Genomic DNA, 21,893 nt, shown 5'->3' on the forward strand with positions numbered 1-21,893 from the left:
TGAACCCCATGGTCATGGCAGGAAGGCAGAAAGGACAGAGCAATGTGCATGAGTATCTATAGTCCATGGAAAGAAAGATCTAAATTTAGGTCTGTAATAGCTTTGACATGTAAGGGTCACATATGCCTGATGCAAGAATCATATACAGAATATGAAAGAATGTTCTCACAGTTTCCTTGCATTAAAGCTTGAATAATTCATCCTTACTTCATCCATGTATTATCCTTGCACTTTTCCTAGTGTTGGGACCAATCCAGATTTTGTCTATGCTGAAGTTGCGTGTGTTTGCTGAAGTATGTAGCATTAGACAAACCATGACCACCAGTACCTGGGGGATAAAATCACTCATTAGAAAAACAGAACACAACTGGCCTGCATATACAAACCTACAACATAGTCCATCTCCTTTCAGCATACGCACTTTCATTCAGGATGTGACATCTCTGACAGCTGGAAGTCAACTATTTAACTGCACGTTCAACTGCTAACTGTGGCCCACCTGTCTACTTATATTTATATACAAAATTCAGGTGTCAGAGCAATTGGGAAACCTATCCACATTTCTGCATAATTCAGAAGAAAAAATGCATCTAAGCCTTTAATTAGGACCTGTCTGCCTCCTGTTCATAGTGGGGAAAATGTTCTCTGAAACTTCTAGCTAAGCTATTCCTTCACCAAGACACAGGGCTAAATACGGCCCTGGGGTAAATGGGTGCAACTCAACTGACATCCCAATTGTGTCTGAAGGGGAGGTCCTACTTAGGCAGTTACATGAGAGTATATGGGGGTTCAATCCCAACAAGGGTCCAGACCAAGTTTTCTGAATCCCATCTGGAAAAGCCCCTCTGAGAACAAAGGGAAACAATGACTGTGACATTCCCCAGTGTACAATCGGGACTTGCTTTTATACTGCTTCACTGTGAGAGCAACAACTCCTGGCCTTGCTCACACACAGCCTCTATCTCAGGGGTCAGCAACCTATGGCACGCATGCCAAACATGGCACGCGAGCCAATTTTTAATGGCACACTGCTGTCGGCCGGACCCGGGTAGACAGCAGCGTGCCACTAAAAATCCTGCCCGGCCCAGCCCTCTCTTTTCCGCCCACCACTCTCTCCTTGCAAGGCAGGCAAGCTTCCCCTTCCCCCTCCCCCCACCTCTTCCCCCAGTGTGCAGGGTTCCTGTCCCTCCTTCTCTCTCTCCCTGTGGCTGATCAGCTGACGACCCTTGCCACGGAGCGGGAGATGGAAAAGTGGAGCCACAGCGCTCTCTCTGCTCTGGGGACCTTGGGGAAGGGGGTGAAATCAGGGCATATCCCCTCCAGCCCCCTGCCATGAGCTGTTCAGGGCAGGGGGCTGGGAGTACCCCCATGTCCCCAGCCCACATCCCCAGCCCTCTGCCCTGACCCCTGTACCCCCCCACACACTCCCAACCTTCTGTGTTGACCCCTGAACCCTCCTCACACACACCCACCCCTCTGACCTCACCCCTTCACCCCACACACACCCCAGCCCTGTGCCCTGACCCCTGCACCTCCCCCACAACCCTAGCCCTGTCTCCGGCACCCACCACACATACCCAGCCCCCCCAGCCCCCTGACCTGATTCCTGCACCCTCCACATCCCCACTCCCACCCTGAGCACCAAACGGGAGCTCCTGCGTGCGCGCACACACACACACACACACACACACAGCCCCACATTCCCACCTGCACCCCTCACACCAAATAGGAGCTGCCCAGATAAGCGCTCCACACCCAAACCTCCTGCCCCAACCCTGAACCCCCTCCCCCATTCTAGCTCCTGGCCAGACCCGGCACCCCAACCGCCAGCCTGCTCCTTCACCCCCAGCCCTGTTCTCAGCACACTACCACCCTCATCTCAGTGCAGAGAGAAGAAGAGAATGGCTAGAGCCCGGGAACTAGGTAGATACCTACTCTGTGTGGACAGGGCCGGGACTCCAGACTGGCAGTGGACTGAGCAGCAGTGGGCTGAGCTGCTCAGCCCACTGCCAGTCTGGGGTCCTGGCTCAGCCCACTGCCGGTCTGAGGTTCTGGCTGCCTGCCAGCCCGCTGCCGGCCTAGGTGAATGAAACCCTAGGGCGGCAATGGGCTGAGCGGGCCAGCGGCATAAGATCAGCATTTTAATTTAATTTTAAATGAAGCTTCTTAAACATTTTGAAAACCTTGTTTACATATGACAATAGTTTAGTTATATACTATATAGACTTATAGAGGGAGACCTTCTAAAAAATGTTAAAATGTATTATTGGCACGCAAAACCTTAAATTAAAGTGAATAAATGAAGACTCAGCACACCACGTCTGAAAGGTTGCCAACCCCTGCTCTATCATATAAATTACTCCCAGCTGAGTTATATGAGTGCTTCTAGCCAGCCGCTCCTGAATTATATTGCAGAATGACACTAGCAAATTCCCAGTCCCAGACTTGTCCCCAGAAATGTGCGTCTTGTACTGCCCAGCTCTTTCCTTCTGGAAAATACAAGCTCATAGAAAATCTGTCATTTCATTAATAGAAAATTATATGCACAAATCCTGTTATCACAAATGAAGGTTCCTAAACACCTCAGTCCAAACTCCCTGGTTTAGATAAAACAAGTTTATTAACTACAGAAAGATAGATTTTAAGTGATTACAAGTAATGAGGCATAAAAGTCAGAACTGGTTACAAAAAAATAAAAGGTAAAATGCAAATTAATACCCGCCTTATCAGGCTAAGTGAATTCAAAGCAAAAATGTTTCTCTCACCATATGTTTACAGCAGTTTGGCTGGACTTTTCCCCAGCCAGAACCCCCCCCTCCCAGTTCAATGATGCTTTCTTTGTCTTTCAAATGCTGTTGATGCCATGAGTAGAGATGAGGGGGAAGAGGTGATTTTTGTCCTCTGTTCTTCCTTCTGGCATTTCTCTTCTTTGAGAATCATCTCCAGCTGGGGTTCAGGCGACAGCAAGTCTGTTTGCCAAGATGTAAATTTCTTACTCACCCAGTCCATTGATTTTGTTGACACCTGCCTGAGGCGTCAGTTTGTCTTTTGTCTCTGAGGAACTAGTTTGGGGTGCTTCCCCAGATTGGAAATATGCCTTAGTAACATCATACAGTAGAATCTTATAACTTTACATACCATGTTGCCCGACGTATGTTACCGGGACAATTATGATCAGTGAATTATGAGTATTTAAATCATAATCACAAGGCATACTTTGTACAAAATGTATCTGTCTTATAAAGTGGTGAACATAGGGGTATCGTCTGTCACAATGACATCCAGGGATTCCCAACTGGACCACAGGTCCAGAGTCTTTAAAAGGGGTGGTACTCCTTTCAGGCCTTTAGAGACTGATGTAGAACTACTGCCTAAAAGCTAGGGCATGGAATTCTGGAGACAGAAGAGCTCCCCTGTTTATATTACTGGGGACATGTTGTTTAGTGGGTTTTTTGTTGAGATTGTTTATTTTACCATCTAAAGCCTGTTAAGTAGTGCAAAGTGAATATGGCCAAAGACTTTGTTAGTTTAATTTATTTTAGTTGCACGAGAAGGGAAAAAAATCTAAATAAACCCAAAGCATGTTTTCTCTGCTTATCTTAGAACTCCTGCTGAGTTTCTGTCTGGCATCACCACCTTTACACCTTTCTAAGGCTCCAGTCCTGCAGAATGCTGAGAGCCTCCTGCAAGTTGCTGAGCATCCTTGGGGTCAATAGGAGTTAAAGTGCCCACCAGAATCAGGCCTTGAGTGACTTTCTCAAATATGGTGTGCATAGGTTTATGGCTACCAACAAATATTGCTAATTCCCTAATCTCCAAAAACATCATGAGCCCAATCCTTCAGGGTCATGAGCACTTTCTGTGAGGTGCTGTGTTCTCTCCATCTAACAGGGTCGGTTCCTAATATGTCAGACTTTAAATTTTTGATCTAGTTCCCTGAAGGAATTGGGGAATCTCATTCATTAGCTCAGAATTTTTCTGCCTTCTGCCTAGTTTTCTGAAAAATTAGCTGCTAATCAATTCTATTTTTATACAAATGTGTGGCAGCTGTAGCTCTCAAATTATGGTTGCTATCAGATCTTTCAATTCCAGCCTGCTTACTCAGGCTCCCTACAGTCTTACACAATTGATTAATTCTAATGTGTGTATCCCTGAACATTCACTTAATTTAACACCCTTAAAAGGCTTCAGGTACTGCATGGATGAGATTATGATGTAGGGAGGAGGGATTTTGGATTAGTTGAACCTACGGAACCTTTTGGGAAAGGGGAAGCCTGTACAGGAGGGACACATCTGAGTACCTTTCCCAGACCTGAAGAAGAGTTCTATATAGCTCAAAAGCTTGTCTCTCACCAACAGAAATTGGTCCAATGAAAAGATATTACCTCACTCACCTCTTATCTCTCTAATATCCTGAGACTGACATGGCTACAACAACACTTGCATATTAGCCAAGGTAGTCCGGGTGCAACCCTATGTGGGTGACCCTAAATTTCTGACTACCCAAAGCCAGGAGTGCAAGACCAGATGGATTACTCCACAACTTCCCTGTTCTCTACACTCTCCCTGAAGCTTTAATATGGGCTGCTGTGAGAAGACAGGATACTGGGCAAGATGGACCATGGTCTAATCCAGTATGGCTACTCATCACCCTTGTAATATTCCATTGGGTATCACTTCTAAGGCCTGATACTGTAGGCCACTCTAGGGCTTCAAACTTATCTGGTTCAAATAGAGCTTCATCCTCTCTGATACCCACTTCAGGTGTATCTAGCTCATTCAACAAACTGCATGGGGACTTTGGTCATGGTGACACAAAGCTAAGGATTGTTGGAGGATTTTTCTAGTGTCGACTCTGCATAGGAGCCACAGAATCACGGCAGGCCCTTGAGGTGGTGACTGCCTCAGGTTTGGTTGGAGGAGGCTTGTGCTCATGTGAGATTACCTGAGCTCTGGGGAGAAAGTGGGAAATGATAATCTGGACAGTGGAGAGGGAAAAGGTCATTTAGGGTGACTTCTGTGCCTAGAGGATGGTCTGAGGGAATCCAGTAGCACTGGCCCATTAGAGGTGAGACTGCCCCAGCATGAGCTAGTGGTGAAGTAGGATTGAGGAGGAGATGTCCAGAGGAGGGGAGTTAGTCTGAGCTTGCAAAGTCCCAGCGAAGGTCACCAACTACACACCAACACACTCAGCAGTCTGCTAAGGTGAATTTGTCCTTTGGGCAGGTGAGGAGATCAGCAAAGCAGGTATTACTGGTGGGAGGCATAGAACCAGAAGGAATAAGGGAGGAGAGAGTCCTCCACATGGCTGTAGGTGGGGAAGTTCAGCTATAAGGGAAAGTTAAACCTATTTACAGTTGAGTCTAACAACTTTTGGCATGTAGTGCATTTTACAGAATTGTACTGCTGGGCATTCATTGTGTAAGAATATTCAGTTTGTTATATTTTTAAGTTATATCAATGGCACCAGGATAGGTGTAGGGGCCTCTTTTTTTTAACATTTGTATCAAAATAAAAATCCCCCCCCCCAAAAAATATAATCTGCTTATTCTTTCTTGAGGTCACTTTCAAAGGCAAGATATACAATCACATGTGGAATGCGATGTGGCATTTATTATTCTATTTACTGTACATCACGTTGCCCCCATCACCATTTTTAAAGTACTTATCCTCCCAACATGCCTGTGAGGTAGATACTATTATTCCCATTTTACAGATGGGGAACTGAGGCACAAAGAGACTAAAGGCCAGATTTTTAAAGGTATTTAGGCACCTAAAGCTGCACATAGGTACCCAGTGGGATTTTCAAAATTGCCTAGAAATCTAGCTCCCATTTATTTCAATAGCACTTAAGTGCCTAGGCACATTTAAAAAATCTTGCTAGACATCAGTGTGCATCTTTATGTACCTAAGTATCTTTAAAAATCAGGCCCTAAGTGACTTGCCCAAGGTCACCCAGGAAGCCTGTGGCAGAGCAGGCACATGAACCCAGGTCTCCCAACACCTAGGCTAGTGCCCAAGCCACTGGACCATCTCCTCTTTATTACTATTTTTACCATTCTTCTAATGTTATTCTGCAGTTCATAAACAGAATGATCTCAAATTAAACAGTACGTCCAGGTCTTAGAGCTAATATTTTTACAAGTCAATGACTAATATATTTCTTATGCCCAACATGAAAACTTTTTTTTTTTTGCTGCTGAACTAGCTATGAACTTCCTAAAGTTTCATTATTGAGGGGAATGATTTTTAGCAGTCTAGCAAATGTACTGAATCCTAAACTGGAAATGCTGCTCTGTGAACAAAATAATTAATTCTCGCTGTTTAAAACTAATGCTGAAGTCCTGCTGGTGGATGTGATGGCACAGAATGCAATTATAGAAGAATTGCTTCTGTAAGGGTATTTTGGGGGAAGTTGTACGTTAAATGTTTCTTTATACAAAGGAAACTCCATGAATGATTAATCTAAAATTCTTGGATTTATGATGGCATGATATAGAAGGATTTATCTGTATAAAAAGTGTCTCCTTGTTTTGGATATAGAAATGGTTAATCAAGTTTGCTCCTTTTTTTTAAGGAAAATTACTTCTACTAAATGTAGAAATGGGTCACAAAATGGGGATTGATTTCAGATGTGGAGTACATGTATGTAGCCTAGCAATTCTAGCCTAAATTGGAGGGTTAGCATTTGTATGCAGATTGGATGGTGCAGGTGTATTATAAATGGTTCTCAGAAGACTTTGTCCAAAATGGTGACAATAGACTGAAATTATCTCTTCTCTGGAGATTGTTGCCATTCTGAGAGAGACTCTTATGAGCATGTTTCAGAGTAGCAGCCGTGTTAGTCTGTATCTGCAAAAAGAACAGGAGTACTTGTGGCACCTTAGAGACTAACACATTTATTTGAGCATAAGCTCTCGTGAGCTACAGCTCACTTCATCAGGTGCCTTGGTTGCATCCAATGAAATGAGCTGTAGCTCACGAAAGCTTATGCTCAAATAAATCTGTTAGTCTCTAAGGTGCCACAAGTACTCCTGTTCTTCTTATGAGCATGGCTGTCCCCCTCAGTGCTCTGGTTAATATTTGATCACATCGTGACTGGAACCAGAAATGTAAGAGTCTTCTAGTTTGAGAGCGGACCAAAACCAAAAGCTTAGATTGTGATTCAGGTGTTCAAATAAAATCTAAACCCACTTTCTTCATCTTTATGTAACACAAAGGAATTCCAGATTTATAGTTCTGGGTTTGGCCCATCTCTAACTCACTATTTACATATTAACCTTACAAGGTAGAAATAGTTTGACAGAGTATACAAGCATTACTTATGGACAAATAAAGAGCTGACTTTTTCCCAGGAAAAAGGTAAATTAACTTTGACAGTCACATTTATTCTTTCCCAAGGAAAAAAAATCAGTGTTCTGATTAAACTGCAGAGACCGCAAATTGCTATAAATCCAGTGAAGTACAGTGTGTCTGGCTTCATGTAATAATAGATTCTATACAGTAATTGTATGCAATCATTAGAATGTGATCTTTAACTGCAGCTTGGAATTAAATAAAGAAAAAAAGAAAAATGCTGGATTTGAATTCCTAGGAGAATCACCTTCTCAAAACATCAACATTTGCTGGCCCTTCATCCCTGATGTGGCGGAGAATATCCATCAGAAAGGCTTAGTCCTAGCCAGCTTCTTGTTTTAATGTTTTCAGATATGATATGAACCATCTGTGGAATCTGACTGACTACAGTATCCTACAAATAGGAAAACTAGTCTACAAAACCTTAGTCAAGTCACTTAATCTCTCTGTGGTCTGGGATCATCATGCTAACCTGTTTGCAGGAAGTTGTAAAGTTTAAGACACCAATATTTGTGGGGTGCTCCGATACTAGAATCAGAAGAAGTGTAGAAACTACTGCAAATAAGAAAACAAAGTAAAGAGATTTTAATTGGGAAAATAGGATCGTGTGTGTAGCTCTGTGAAAATATTCGTTTTTATTGTGAACATTTCCATAAGACAATTCTAAAAGTTTATGCACTAAGGATAACACGTAAGCCAACATTTTCCCCTGGAGCTATAGTTTATATCAGATGAGGATATCCCTCCCCACCCAGTGTTTTCAGTAGGAGCTGGGCTTGTGTGTCTGAGGGCAGAATTTGGCTCACAGTCATTTTTCCTTCAGGGCCTACTTATGGCATTTGTCTGCTGGCACAAATAGAGGACAATGCAAAATTGCCCACTTCCTGGAAGGCTTAGGGGGGAATTGTGCTTTAGATACTGTGCCTGCTCTCAATGGTGCCATTGAAGGCATGTGCAAAGAGTAGGGATTCTGCCATGGCACCTCCTCCACTCCCACTTTGGGGCACTGCAAAGGAGCAGTCTGTTCACTTTTGTGAGTAAGCACAGGGGCTGCAATTGTGATACACCTTTCGATGGGCCGTGCATGTGGGCTTCCTGCAGGATTCAGACACTGATAGATTTTTAAGGCCAGAAGGGACTCTTATAATTATGTAGATTGACCTCCTGCATAACATAGACAATAGAATTTCACCAAGTGATTCCTGCATTAAGCCTATAATTTTCTGGTTGAGCTAAAGCATATCTTTTAGAAAGACATTCCACCACTTCTCTTGGTAGGCTGTTTGAATGGTTAATAAACTTCACTCTTCAAAATTTGCCTCTTAATTCATCTTGAATTTGTCTAAATTCAGTTTCCAATCACTGGATCTTGTTAAGATCCCCCTACCACATTCTGGCCTTAACTTCTGACTGAAACATAAAAACTATCCAAGGATTTTACCAGCTCACGTCCAGTTTGTTTGATCAGGAATTTGAATTGTTTTGAAATTTTTTTATGGAAGGGACTCATTCAGGAAATGGTGTGTTAACAATTCAGATGTACTGTCAATCACTGACTTAACTGTAGGCTCTGATCTACCCTGATACTTAATTCACAAAAATGTCTGAGATGAATGAGATATGCATAATATAAAAAACTTTCTTCTCAAAGTTATTCCATATCCCACTGTCCCCTTGCGCCAGGCAGTAAAAAGCCAGGTTGTATTATGTAATGTGAAATAGCACCATATGGTTAACGTAGCTTAATGTTGCATGATGCAATGAAATCATGTGCAATTAAAAATGACAACTAGAAAATGGAAAGCCCGTTTTATGTGACACTACTCATCCCAAAAATAAAATGTTAATTTAACATCTCATATAAAATGCATTTTATTCTAATGTATTTACCCAGGAAAGTTCTGCTTTCAGGTAGCATCTGGTTTTCAGTGAGATATTGCTTTTTTTTTAAACTCAGTTTTCTGGATGGGTCAAATAGAGCAGATAACTTATTCAAGGACACAGAGTCAGTTGTCCAGATGAGTACAGAACCAAGGAATGGGAAAACTTTCTGAAAATCATCCAGAGTCCAGAAGTGACAAAGTCTCTTACCCTTACCACATCAAAGATTTGTTTTGGTTCTGATAGAAATGTCCTCTGTAGTTCTCTGTGGTCCCCAGCAAGTTCCTTTCCTGTGATCTCCAGAAGACCAAGAGCTCTCTCTCCAGTGTAACCATACACGTCTTCCTGCTTACAATGATCTTGTTCCTAGCTCTTGCAGTGTCCATGCTGGGACCCCTGTAGTCTTATATTCCAATTGTATGCAGTCCAGAATGCCTGTCACCACAAAAACCCAAATAATTATCAATTCAGTGCAGTCCAAGGCCCAGAAAAGAGCTTGCTAGACAGGTTGAAACAAGAAGTTACTCAATGTTGGAGCACTTGTGGATGGAGCAGAAGATCAGTTGAAAAGGGAAAGCTGAGAGATTATCTGAGGGATAAGAGAAGGGAGGGAGCTGGCGGAGGGAAATGATATATGCTTTGATTTACCAGACGGCAGTTAATGTGTTACAAATAATGGGTCTCATTCAGTATTCTTTATGTAGGCAAACCTGCTATTGACTTTCTTGGGAGTGTTGTCTTTTTAAAAACTGCAGAATAAAGTCCTTAATAGATTGACTCTGTGTGTGTGTATGTGTGGTTAGAATCTGTATGTTATGCACTTCTGAATACTGTAATATTTTAGTGAGTCAGTCACTGAGCAGCTGTCAGTGGGTAAGTTTTCTCTAGCTGATTTAGCTAAATCTGTAGCTATTTTAGTATACTTCTTATTTAATTCCTCACATAAGGCTACCTACAACCATTGCTTCTGTATAATCCACCCATCACTTTCCATTGTTGTAGTAATGTAGAAAAGTGAAATGCAGTATGGAACAAGTATTCTGCTTGTGTGAATAGTCTACTGTGTCAGGTATAGAATTAGTGTATTGATGGCTCCTCAGAAATATTCCTTTCAGTAATATTTTATGAATGTCTGAATTTTTTAAAATAAAACCACTTAAACATTTTTACTAGTTATTGTGTTGATTCCATTACAAACTCATTTTAAAAACAAGATTAATGCATATCACCCAGGATAACAATGATCAAGCCATTATTAGTATTGGTATTATCATATTCCTAGGAGCCTCAGTCGTGGACGAATATCCCACTGCACACAAACTGAACAAAAGGACAGTCCCCGCCTCTAGAAGCATACAATATTAGTATTGGGAGACAACTGATGGATGCAGACAGAGGAGTACAAGGAAACAATATTGGTTAGCATGATAAGGAGTAGTCTCAGCACACAAGCAGCTAGAGTGTTGTCAAGTTTTTTGTAGCCATAACAGCAAAGGAGCATTTTAAGGAGAGATTTGAAGTGATTTAATGAGTTTGTTTTGCAGATGTTTACGGGGAGCTCCTCCCATATATAAGGAACAGCATGGAAGAAAGCACAGAGGTGCTTGTTTGAAAATATAAGTAAGTAAGGCTGACAGCATGGACCCATCAGAGGTGGAAGTTGGCCTTCAGATATTGAATGAGTGATGATAGGTGGGATGGGGACTGACTATGAAGAACCTTGTAAGTGAAGACAAGTAGCTTATCTTTCATTCAATAGATAAGACGGAGCCAGTGGAAACATGCAGCCAGAGAACTGATATGGTCAAAGTGAAATTTACAAAGAACAAAATAGGGAGTCTCAGCATTCCTGGACTTGTAAATGAATGAGGTAGATAAAAATCCCAGAGTGTCATGAGGGTAGAAAAGAAGAGGAGACTGATTGATAGCAGTATGGTGGGGTGATAGAGAGTAGGGTAATATGTGTGTTGTCAGCATATGTGCTGCAACAATGTAGCCCTATGGAAGAAAAGGAGAGTTTTGGAAATGAGCTGGCAGAGCTGGCGGTTATGATTGAGTGTAACATCTTGTTAGTTGGTTGGTGGTTATTTAACTGCTATGTTGGTGAAGGAAGCCTAGTAGAAGGAATTGTGTGTAAATTTGGGTTTGGTAAAAGAAATACCGGAGATTAGTAGGTTGAGTGGTGTTTGTTTAATGGGTTCTCACTGGTGAATTCATGATTTGAAGACAGGGAATCCCATATGGTGACATGTTATAGAGAAAAAAGAACTATATTTTGATAAGAAGAGAACATATGAAAATGGTGAAAGATACAAAGGGTATACTGAGTTAATATATGGTCAAAGAACATAAGGTATTAATAGCTAATATCCGACTGCAAGTCTGAGAAAACAGGAAAGAAGATGAATTTGAGGAAGAAATTTCATTGATGGTCATGTAAGGGGATTGGTCCTGCTTTGAGAAGGGGGTTGGACTAGATGACCTCCTGAGGTCCCTTCCAACCCTGATATTCTGTGATTCTATGAAAGGAAGAATTCTGCCAAAAAGTGAAGGAAGGCTTTCATGCTTTACCAATGACAATGAAGTCAATAGAGGAAGAAAGGAGGATGTTTAAAGAATGTTTCATTGAGTCAGTAGAGGTAACATGGCAAAAGGAGTGGTGAGATGGGAGCTTTTGGAGAACAGCTGGCGTATATCTGACATACGAGATGTGACTGTTCAATCCAATGGTGTCTTCCTTCCCCCACATGTCTATTCCCCAAAGTTTCTTATTTAGGACATTGGAGAAGGGTGGCCAAATTTCTTCTGATACCTTGAAAGTGGTGGCTGTTGTTAACTGGCCTATATCCCAGTCTAAAAAACAAGTCCTTTCATAGGTTTGGTCCTTTCATAGGGTCAGACACTTGCTCTGGCGGTGGCCACACACCCTCAGGCTTTAGGTGGCAGGACCCTTCTTTCCAGCGTTGCCCCTGCCCCATCGTGGTTATGATCCCCCTCCAAGTCTGGCCTGCAGGGTCTCTTGGCTGGGGGCATCTCCCTGCGCTGAGCCCACTGTCCAGGGTCCCCTTCGCTCTCCCCAACTGCTCACTGCACCTGCTTCAGACTTCTCCAGCTCCACTCTGCCTCAGCTCCAGCTCCATTCTGCCTCAGCACGGCTGCTGGTGCTGCTCTGCCTCCAGCTCCCTGGGCTGCTTCTCTGGCCCCTCTGGCTCTGATTGTGCAGCTCTCCTCCCAGCGCAGGTCTGCTCTCCGGGCTGCTTCTGTGACTCTGCTCCTAGCACTGACCTGCTTCCTGGGCTGCTTTTCTGGCCCCTCTTGATCGGGCACAGCTCTGCTCCCCAGCTCAGCTTGGACCCCTGCTCTCTCCTTAGCTCGGCCCCAGGCAATTCCAGCTCACATGGAGGACGGAACCCCTCTGGCCTCCTGACTCCCTCATTAGCCTGGCTGACCTGGAGCATTGGCCTCTCCCCATTGTTCCTGGGGATTGTCAGTCTCAGGGTCCTGATTTCCCATTGACCCTTCCCCTTACTTTTAGTACTGGGAGTTAGCCAACCAAAAAAACCTCACGGAGTTTTAGTAAGAAGACAACAGTCCCCTTACACATACAAACAGGCAAAAAAGGAGAATGAAAAGGCAGTTGGTATGGCAAGAATGGAGGATGAAGAGAAATTACACTGAAAATTGGATGGGAGATGATGGCAGGAAATTGGTTTTTGGGTTGGCAAAAAAAGTGGGACAATGAAATACAAGATATGAAGAAATCTTTTTGTGAAGGATGGAAACTTTGTGGTAATTAATTCTAAAGAGGTGGTAGAGGTATGGAAAAAACATTTTCAAAGACTGTTAAATGAGAGGTGAGAATTATGAGTGCAAGCACCACCAACAATTATGGGGAGGCCTTCAAATGCAGTTGATTTCTGTAGAGGAGGTAGAAGAAGCTCTGAATAAGATGAAGATTGATAAAGCAGCTGGTGAAGATGAAATAACAGTTAATATGATCAATGCAGTTGAAAATACTGAAGTAAAGTGTCTTCATAGATTACTATGTGTTTGCTGGGATCAAGCTAGGATACCAAGTGGCCGGAGAACAGGGCTGATTGTTCCTCTTTAGGAGGGTAAGGATGTTGCAGATGATCCAAATACCTATTGAGGTCTCTCTCGGTTTGTCAGACTCTCAAAGTCCTTGAAAAAGTTTTGGAGGCAAGGTTGAGGAAAATATAGGAGAGGAGTAATATGCCTTTAGGAAGGGAAGGAGCACTATAGACACAATATTTGCAATGAGACAGAAGTTTGAAAGAATATCAATGGAAGGTGTAACTGCTATGTAACATTAATTGATCTTGAGAAAGCATATGACTTGATTCCATGGGAGCTTATGGTAGGAGTATAGAGATGGATAGCAGGGGAACATCTTATTGCACTGGTTTTATATAAGCCACTGATGTAATGGGACTACTCCTGATTCTCCCTAGTATTATCTAAAAAGCAGGCCCACTATGAAAAAGAAGACAAGTTACCTTTACCAAATCTCATAATCATGAAAAGCAATTCTCTCAGATATGGTTCAGTAAGAACTTAAGTCATCAGACATATATCATACATAATTCTTCAACATCTCTTCTATATGATCATAAATCTTCTATTAGAACCAGTTTATAATACAACTTCTTTCTTAAATCAGGATGAAATATAGAACATTTCAGTCTCCAAATATGTCATCAAAACTCTTTGAACTCCCTTAAGCCCTAGTTTTCACAAATGTGCTCAAATTTTGAATGCTTCAGTTTTTGGGTGCCAGTTTGGAGACATCTAGGTCCATTTTTCAGAGGTTCTGCATCCCAACCACTCCATGGTGAGTGGAGTTGGATACAGTATTAGCTTTATCCTGTCATCTACATTTTTTATGTAATGTTGCTTTGCACTGATAAATGATCTCCATGTTTCACCCCATAGATAATTATACTTCAGCCAGCAGTGGGAGAAGTGTGTGATAGATAGACAGATAGTATTGTATGGCACTCTGAGCTCTTTCTCAATGAGACACTATAAATACAATTTAGCTGCAGACATGTTTGTTGCATGGAACTTGACACTTAAAAATTAATCTGTTTCTATCCCTTACAGAATATCATACAGTAGTACATAAAATGGAAGCAGATTGTTCCATTTGATCGAGATATACATATTTACTATCCTTTGTATATGGAACAGCTATTTCAATCACTTTTAGAGGCTTCTAAGTTATCATTTTGCTCACATTCCAAGGCTTATACAACTGGACATTTGACAGCTAAGATTTTGTAGTTGGAGGGCCACAACATTAGTTTATGTTCTCTAGAACATTCCTGAAATATTTAACTTGCAAATTACACAGAATACACAATATATATTATGGTGTACTTTGGTGAAGAGGTTTTGTCAGCACTTGTTTAGGATGACCTGCATAATTCATTTGTGGCTTCACCACGCAGAGTAATACAAACTTCCCAGTTCTGCCAATAAAACCTTTATACCATGCCATCAAATGTCCCCCGCTCCCTTATATGAGAGATTTTTCTTAATTAGGACCAAATAAGGGTTTCTGTATTTGGCCCACTGTTATTTTTCCTTTGCAGTTTCTTGTATTCCTCCAGCTTCTGTTGATATACTATGACACAATATCTGAGTTTGACCTTTTTATAGGCCAGTTTTGATTTTATATCATACTAAATACAATCCCTTCTGTTTTTACAGACAAAAAATTCAACAAGGGCAGCCAAAATAATACCGAATGGAATGATCTATTCCTGGCAGATTTCAGTAGTGTCTGTGCAGTTATAAATCAATTTAATTGGTGCCAGTAAAATGCCAGTTACAGGCCAATGTTTGAATTGACTGTGACCTTAGCATGATCCAACATGGCCAGTCTTTGCAGGGAAGTAGAATTTGTAAGACACATGGATTTGGGCATATGAGGAGCACTTTTATAACAGATGTCACTCTGACAGCATTGCCAGATAATTTAACCCACATCAAAGACTGATGATGAGGGAGCAGTAATGTTCCAGTCATACTGGAAAAAATTATGCTTACCACCTGAAACTGGCAAGTGTTTGCACTGAAATATTCAGCTCATGCCCGATTCAGAAGTAACCTAACAAGCAATATGTGTTGTGAGCCATTTGGAGAGTATACAAACCCACAAAAGGGTATTCCAATTATTGCTAGAGCATACTGGGAAGGTTAAAGATCATCGTTTATTTTGACCAAGTCATTCATTGATGTACCGGAGGGACAGATAGTAGTCCAGGTTCAGAAGAATAATACCCTTGAGAAAATAGGCCAAGCAGCAGAGAACTTCTCTTGGTTAGTAAAATGCACAGCAGTTTCCTTAAATTTGCCCATGACTTTGTGAATCATCCTTGACTGATAATATTCAGTGGGGAAGGATAAAAGGGGTAAACTCACTACTCCACCACTGAGAAGCTGAGATTAAAGAAGTTAGCCACTCTGGTGGTAAGAACGATGTATTCTATGGATGACAAAGACAATTCCCTTTGGGTGTTTGAGTATCAAAGATTACAAAATGAAAAGCTTCATAATTTTTAGCAGTAGTATGGTTAAGGGTATCTGTACACTGTGAGGAGATTAGTGAAGTGGTAATGGAAGAATGGAAAGAAGTAAAGGTGTGTGTGTGTGTGTTTTTAAGTTGTAGATATTTCATATCTAAGGTAATTTTTTTAAAAGCACTAATTTTTCCAGAGAAACTATTCACAATTATTGAAGCACCAATGGTAACACTGAAAATTAAAATAGCATAGAGGGATAGGATAATGGAGGTTACACTCATAGAAGTCTGGGCCTGTTCTGTGACTCCCTCAACAACAGTCTTGGTATTAACGTTTTTGTATTCTGTTTCTTAGGAAAGTCTGAATTGCTCATATTACCTCCATAGGCTATTACTACTTAGTCTACATAGGCCTCTGTGGAGAGCTAAAAGCACTTAAAAGGGAAAATCACCAAGACAGAAAGTTACTTGTCACTGCCCCGTGATAGAATCTACTCCCACCAGTTCTGCAGGGTTCTGCAATGTCACTTGAAGTTCACTGAAGTTGCTGAGACACTGTGCTGCTACACCCCAATATCACTAAAGAACTGCCCAGCTAATAGAAAAAGCAAGTCCAATGCACTACATGGGAACAGTAAAGGAACTCCTCACTTAAAGTTGTCCCGATTAACGTTGTTTTGTTGTTACGTTGCTGATCAATTAGGGAACATGCTCGTTTAAAGTTGTGCAACGCTCCCTTATAACATTGTTTGGCAGCCGCCTGCTTTGTCCACTGCTTGCAGGAAGAGCAGCCCATTGCAGCTAGCTTGTGGGGGCTTGGAACCAGGGTGGACCGGCAGCCCCCCTGTCAGCTCCCCGCTCCCCTAAGTTCCCTGTGCGACAGCCACTCAGCAGGCTATCAGTTGCCAGCAGTTCAGCTGTCCCTCCCCACACTGCCGGGTGCTGCTCCTGCCCTCTGCCTTGGAGTTGCTCCCAGGAGCCTCCTGCTTGCTGTGCAGAGAGGGAAGAGAGAGGGACTAATGTCAGGGTGTCCCCCTCTCCCCTGCTCCCCACTTACCCCATCTCCATGGTGGGACAACGACATGACAGGGCTCAGGATGGAGGGAGCTTCCTGGGAGCAACTGCTGTCTCAACTTGCTGATCTCCTTAACTAGGCAGTGTACTTAGGGTGGGGTCAGCGTACTTAAAGGAGCAATGCGTATCTCTCTCTCACACATACACACACAGGGTGTATGTCTCTGTTTCTGTCTGCCATGCTGTCTCCCCTCCCTCCATTCATGCTGCCTTGTAGAGTGTGAGGCTACATTAACAGCAATGGGTTAACCCTTCCGGGCTCAGCTGAGTGCTAGTTCACCATTTAGCAGTAAGGCATCCCCTGGGAAATATCCCACCCTCTGACTTCACCCCCTCAACCAAGCTTCACAATCATCATTGTTGTGTACCAGTATTAAGTTGTTTGTTTAAAACTTATACTGTGTGTGTGTGTGTGTGTGTGTGTGTGTGTGTGTGTGTATTTATATGGTGAAAAAAAATCCCTGGAACCTAATCCCCCAATTAACTTAGGCTTGAATGAAGACTGGGAGTGGATGTGTCATTACACACAGTAAAACTATTTCCCCTTGTTTATTTCCCCTCCTACCATTCTTGTAAAGTGCTGGAAATGGCCCACCTTGATTATCACTACAAAAGGTTCTCCCCCCGCCCCCGCTCTCCTGCTGGTAATAGCTCACCTTTCCTGGTCACTCTGGTTACAGTGTGTATGGTAACACCCATTGTTTCATGTTCTCCGTGTATATAAAATCTCCCCACTATATTTTCCACTGAATGCATCTGATGAAGTGAGCGGTAGCTGTTGCTCACGAAAGCTTATGCTCTAATAAATTTGTTAGTCTCTAAGGTGCCACAAGTCCTCCTTTTCTTTTTACGGATACAGACTAACATGGCTGCTACTCTGAAACCTGTTGTTAAGCGAAGAGTTACTGTATTGAATTCTGACCAGATTAAAGCAGAGTATTAAATTCTGGGGGCCAACTATCCAATCTCTTCCCTACTTTGAATGAACCCTTAAAAGATCAAAAGTGGCTAATAAACCCCCAATATCTTTTAGTGGTGATAACCATAAAGGCACTTAGCATTATAGGATGCTTTCTGCCAAGCCTATTGCTGCTAACTTAGGCAGACCTGAATACAGAAGAACTGGTGATGCTGCTGCTATATGGAGGTTGGAAGGGAAGAGGGGGAAGTGCAGGATTCCTGTAGTCCATACAAAAGTTTGCACTACTCTGCAGGCCTTACTCATTCTCAGTGGGCATGAGTGGCTTGAATACTGGCCTCGGAGGGGGGTAGATGTGACAGTCTGTATCCCTATGTTCACTCTTTTTACAAAACTATCATGCATTTTGTACAAAGTATGCCTTGTGAGGTATCATTTGAAAACTCATTATTTGTTGATCGTTATTGTCGTAGTAAAATACATGTGCCATCATTGTATGTAAAGTTATAAGATTCTACAGTATAAAATACTGAGACATGTTCCAAGTTTAGAGAAACAGACACAAACCAGTTCCTCAAAGAGAAAAGGCAAACTGACCCTCAGCAAGGTGTCAAGAAAATTAAGTAGACTGTTACCTGGGTAAGTGGCACCTTAAAGACTAATAGATTTATTTGGGCATAAGCTTTTGTGGGTAAAAAAAACCACTTCTTCAGGTGCATGGAGTGAAAATTACAGATGCAGGTATAAAGAAACTGGCACATGAAGAGCAGGGAGTTACCTTACAAATGGAGAACCAGTGTTGACAAGGTCAATTCAGTCAGGGTGGATGCAGTCCACTCCCAATAATTGAGAAACTGCAGAGCTACAATTCATTTGCAAACTTAACACCATTAATTTGGACTTGAATAGGGACTGGGAGTGGCTGGCTCCAAAAGCAATTTTCCCTTTCTTGGTTTTGACACCTCCTCATTAATTATTGGGAGTAGACCACATCTACCCTGACTGAATTGACCTTGTCAGCACTGGTTCTCCACTTGTAAGGTAACTCCCTTCTCTTCATGTGCCAGTATATTTATGCCTGCATCTGTAATTTTCACTCCATGCATCTGAAGAAGCGCTTTTTACCCACAAAAGCTTATGCCCAGATAAATCTGTTAGTTTTGTGGTGGGGCGGTGCCCAACGCCCTGAGAAGAAGGACTGAACCAGGCCAGAGAGGCTGCGCAGACTGGCAGCAGCCAATCAGAGAAGGCCTGGGGAGAGCCAATCAGGGCTGGCCTAGGCCCTATATAAAGATTGCCTAGCAAAGAGCAGGGCAGTCTCTCCCTGGTGGTCAAGGGAGCTGTGCTGTGCTGTGCTGTGCTGTGCTGTGCTGTGCTGTGCTGTGCTGTGCTGTGCTGTGCTGTGCTGTGCTGTGCTGTGCTGTGCTGTGCTGTGCTGTGCTGTGCTGTGCTGTGCTGTGCTGTAGCACCTTGGACAGAGCAGTGCTTGGGAAGGGCAGAAGGAGCTGCGGTGCTCCGGCCAAGGAAAACCCCAGGCTGCCGGCCTAGCTACCAACGGCCGGGCAGGTGCATAGGACTGAAGGGGAAGCGGCCCAGGGACAATAGCAGGGCAAGGGGAGAGAAGGAGGACAGAGAGGCTGCGGCTAGAGGGTCCCTGGGTCGGGACCCAGAGTAGCGGGTGGGCCTGGGTCCTCCCCCTTCCCCTTTGTACCACACCAGGCTGAAGAGGAGCGTGGCCTGATCCAGGCTGTGGCTGGTCCCAGCGACAAAGGAGCTAGACTCTGAGGCTGCAGCCAGCCACTAGAGCAGGTGCAGATGGTGGACTGCTGATAACACCAAACCCCCGGAAGAGGGCTATACCAGAGCAGTGGGCACTGCCGGAGGACAGTGTCCTGAAGCGGACGTCGCTGAGCAGGGAGCAACGCGGTTCCAGATGCCAACAGATGGCGAGAGATGGACGGGACACCACCGGCAGAGGGCACTCTGCAATGAACAGAGCTAATTCCCAGATGTGCCAGCAAGAGGCGCAACGGTGGTGAGTCCCAACCCTGTCACAGTCTTTAAGGTGCCACCAGACCATTGTTTTTGTGGATACAGACTAACACGGTTACCCCTCTGATACCTGATTAAGTGGCGATTCTTTGGCAGGAAGAGGGTGCGAGTGAGAAATATACATTTTTTGTTTTAAAAAAAAAAAACCATCTGGAGATACCCATTCCCACAGACCATTTGTCTTCTGAACCCCCACTGGCTGATTTTCAAAGAAGAAAAACTATAAAGAATGGAGAATGGATGCCCAAATTTCTCTCTCCCTTGATCTCTACTCATAGCATCGATGACACTTGAAGAACAAAGGAAGCATCATTGAACTGGGGAGGGATCCTGACTGAAAGATTCAGCTAGTAAAACTGCTAGAACATGCTAGAGAGACCTTTTTGCTTTGAATTCACTTAGCTTGTTAAGTTAGGTATTAGTTGCATTTTACCTTTTATTTACTTGTAACCAATCCATGACTTTTATGCCTCATTATTTGTAGTCACTTAAAATCTATCTTTCTGTAGTTAATAAACTGCCTCATTGTTTTATCAAAACCAGTGTGTGTTTGGCTTGAAGTGTTTGGGGAAACTTCATTTGGGATAACAAGATTTGTGCATATCATTTTCTATTAATGGAATGATGGACTTTATATGAGCTTGTATTGTCCAGGAAGGTGCTGTACAGTACAAGACACACATTTCTGGGGGAAAGTCTGGGGCTGGGAGTTGGCTGATGTTGCCCTGCAGTGTAATTCATGGGTAACAGTTTATAGCACTCCTACAGCATAGCTGGAAGTGATTTACATGCTGGAGGCAGTGTGTGGGCAGATGAGGAGTGGTTGCTCTAGTCTCACAGTGAAGTAGTGTAAAAAGCACTCCAGATTGGAGAACTGAGGGGACACAGCTGTCCATCAGTCCAGATTGCACCCTGAGTAATGTCACAGTAGGTGAAACCACAATTATCTGGGTCTACCTGTCATGCCCCTCTATTTGGGGGAAGGGTTAAACTATCATAGCCCTGAGGTTGCTGCTCCACAAAAAGGAGGATTTCTTATACCTCTGACCTCCAATTTCCTTGTACAGAACTGTGCCAAGCCTATATACTCAGACCAGGCTTGGGTTACAAGATTTGGCTCAATGTGCCTAAGAAAAGGGGTGCCCAACACTGTCTGAGTTTGTGCAAAAGGCTGCTGGTAAGATAAAATGTATTGATTAAACTAACAGAACACCTAAAAGGCTATTTCAGCCGAGGAAGGCAATTCTCTCTCTAATCAGTTTTAAACATTTAATACACTTTTGAATTAGTAGATATATATAGTTTCAGCTGTGAAGTCAAGCAGACAAAAATAATGAGCAATAGGGACTCTAGCTCTAACTGAAGCACTAAGCCAAGTGAGGATTTGTGCCAGTGCAAAAGGTGAAGAGGGTTTCTCAGTCATAACTCTGTTGCTATAACTACCAAGTACAGAATCAAAAATCTCCTTGCCAATTATGTGCCATTATGTCTGTGCCACTGCTGAGCTGTGTATAATACATGCCGCAGGCAAGTTCCTTTCTTTAATGTGGATTAGGAGTAGGGTTAGAAAGCTCACCTCTGCATATATTTTCTTTTCAATAGGTTGCACTTCTTTCTGTTACTCCATCCTATGGCAGAGATATTGAACACTGATTAGCAACCACTATGTCCAGCCTTCACCAGTTTTTTTTTAGTTATATAAAAAATATGTCCAAAAAGGTCTAGTTTCTCCCCCATGAATGCAGACAACTCCAGTTAATACTAACCGAGATGCACAGGAAAGGCCAGGTGTGTAGACGAAAGGCCTAAATTTCAGTACCGGGATTTCAGAAATCCTAATCCTACTGAAGTCAGTAAGAGATTTTTTTCCAATTGACTTGATTAAGACCAGGGTTTCATCCTAGGAGCCAAATTTTGCTCTTAGATATACACGTCACTTCACTGAAATCAATGGAGAAATACAGGTGTAAATTAAGGCACAATTTTTCTTTTCATACCCAAACTACACTCTTTCAGACCCTCGTATTTTCATGTTACCCATATTTCAGTTTGGAAGGAATTTTA

At 42.9% G+C, this 21,893-nt stretch overlaps 1 long non-coding RNA gene across 1 annotated transcript; it reads right to left on the reverse strand.

Annotated features, from left to right (window-relative positions):
- Positions 1-218: 218 nt before the first annotated feature.
- On the reverse strand, positions 219-16,924 carry LOC311526918. Its single transcript, XR_014713190.1, has 3 exons — positions 16,842-16,924; positions 9,247-9,672; positions 219-328 (listed from the first exon to the last, which is right to left on the reverse strand). It is a non-coding gene; the product is annotated as an uncharacterized lncRNA (long non-coding RNA).
- Between the last annotated feature and the right edge of the window lie 4,969 nt (positions 16,925-21,893).

Source organism: Lepidochelys olivacea, assembly GCF_965140295.1.
Source record: "Lepidochelys olivacea isolate rLepOli2 genome assembly, chromosome: 10".
NCBI classification, from domain to species: domain Eukaryota; kingdom Metazoa; phylum Chordata; order Testudines; family Cheloniidae; genus Lepidochelys; species Lepidochelys olivacea.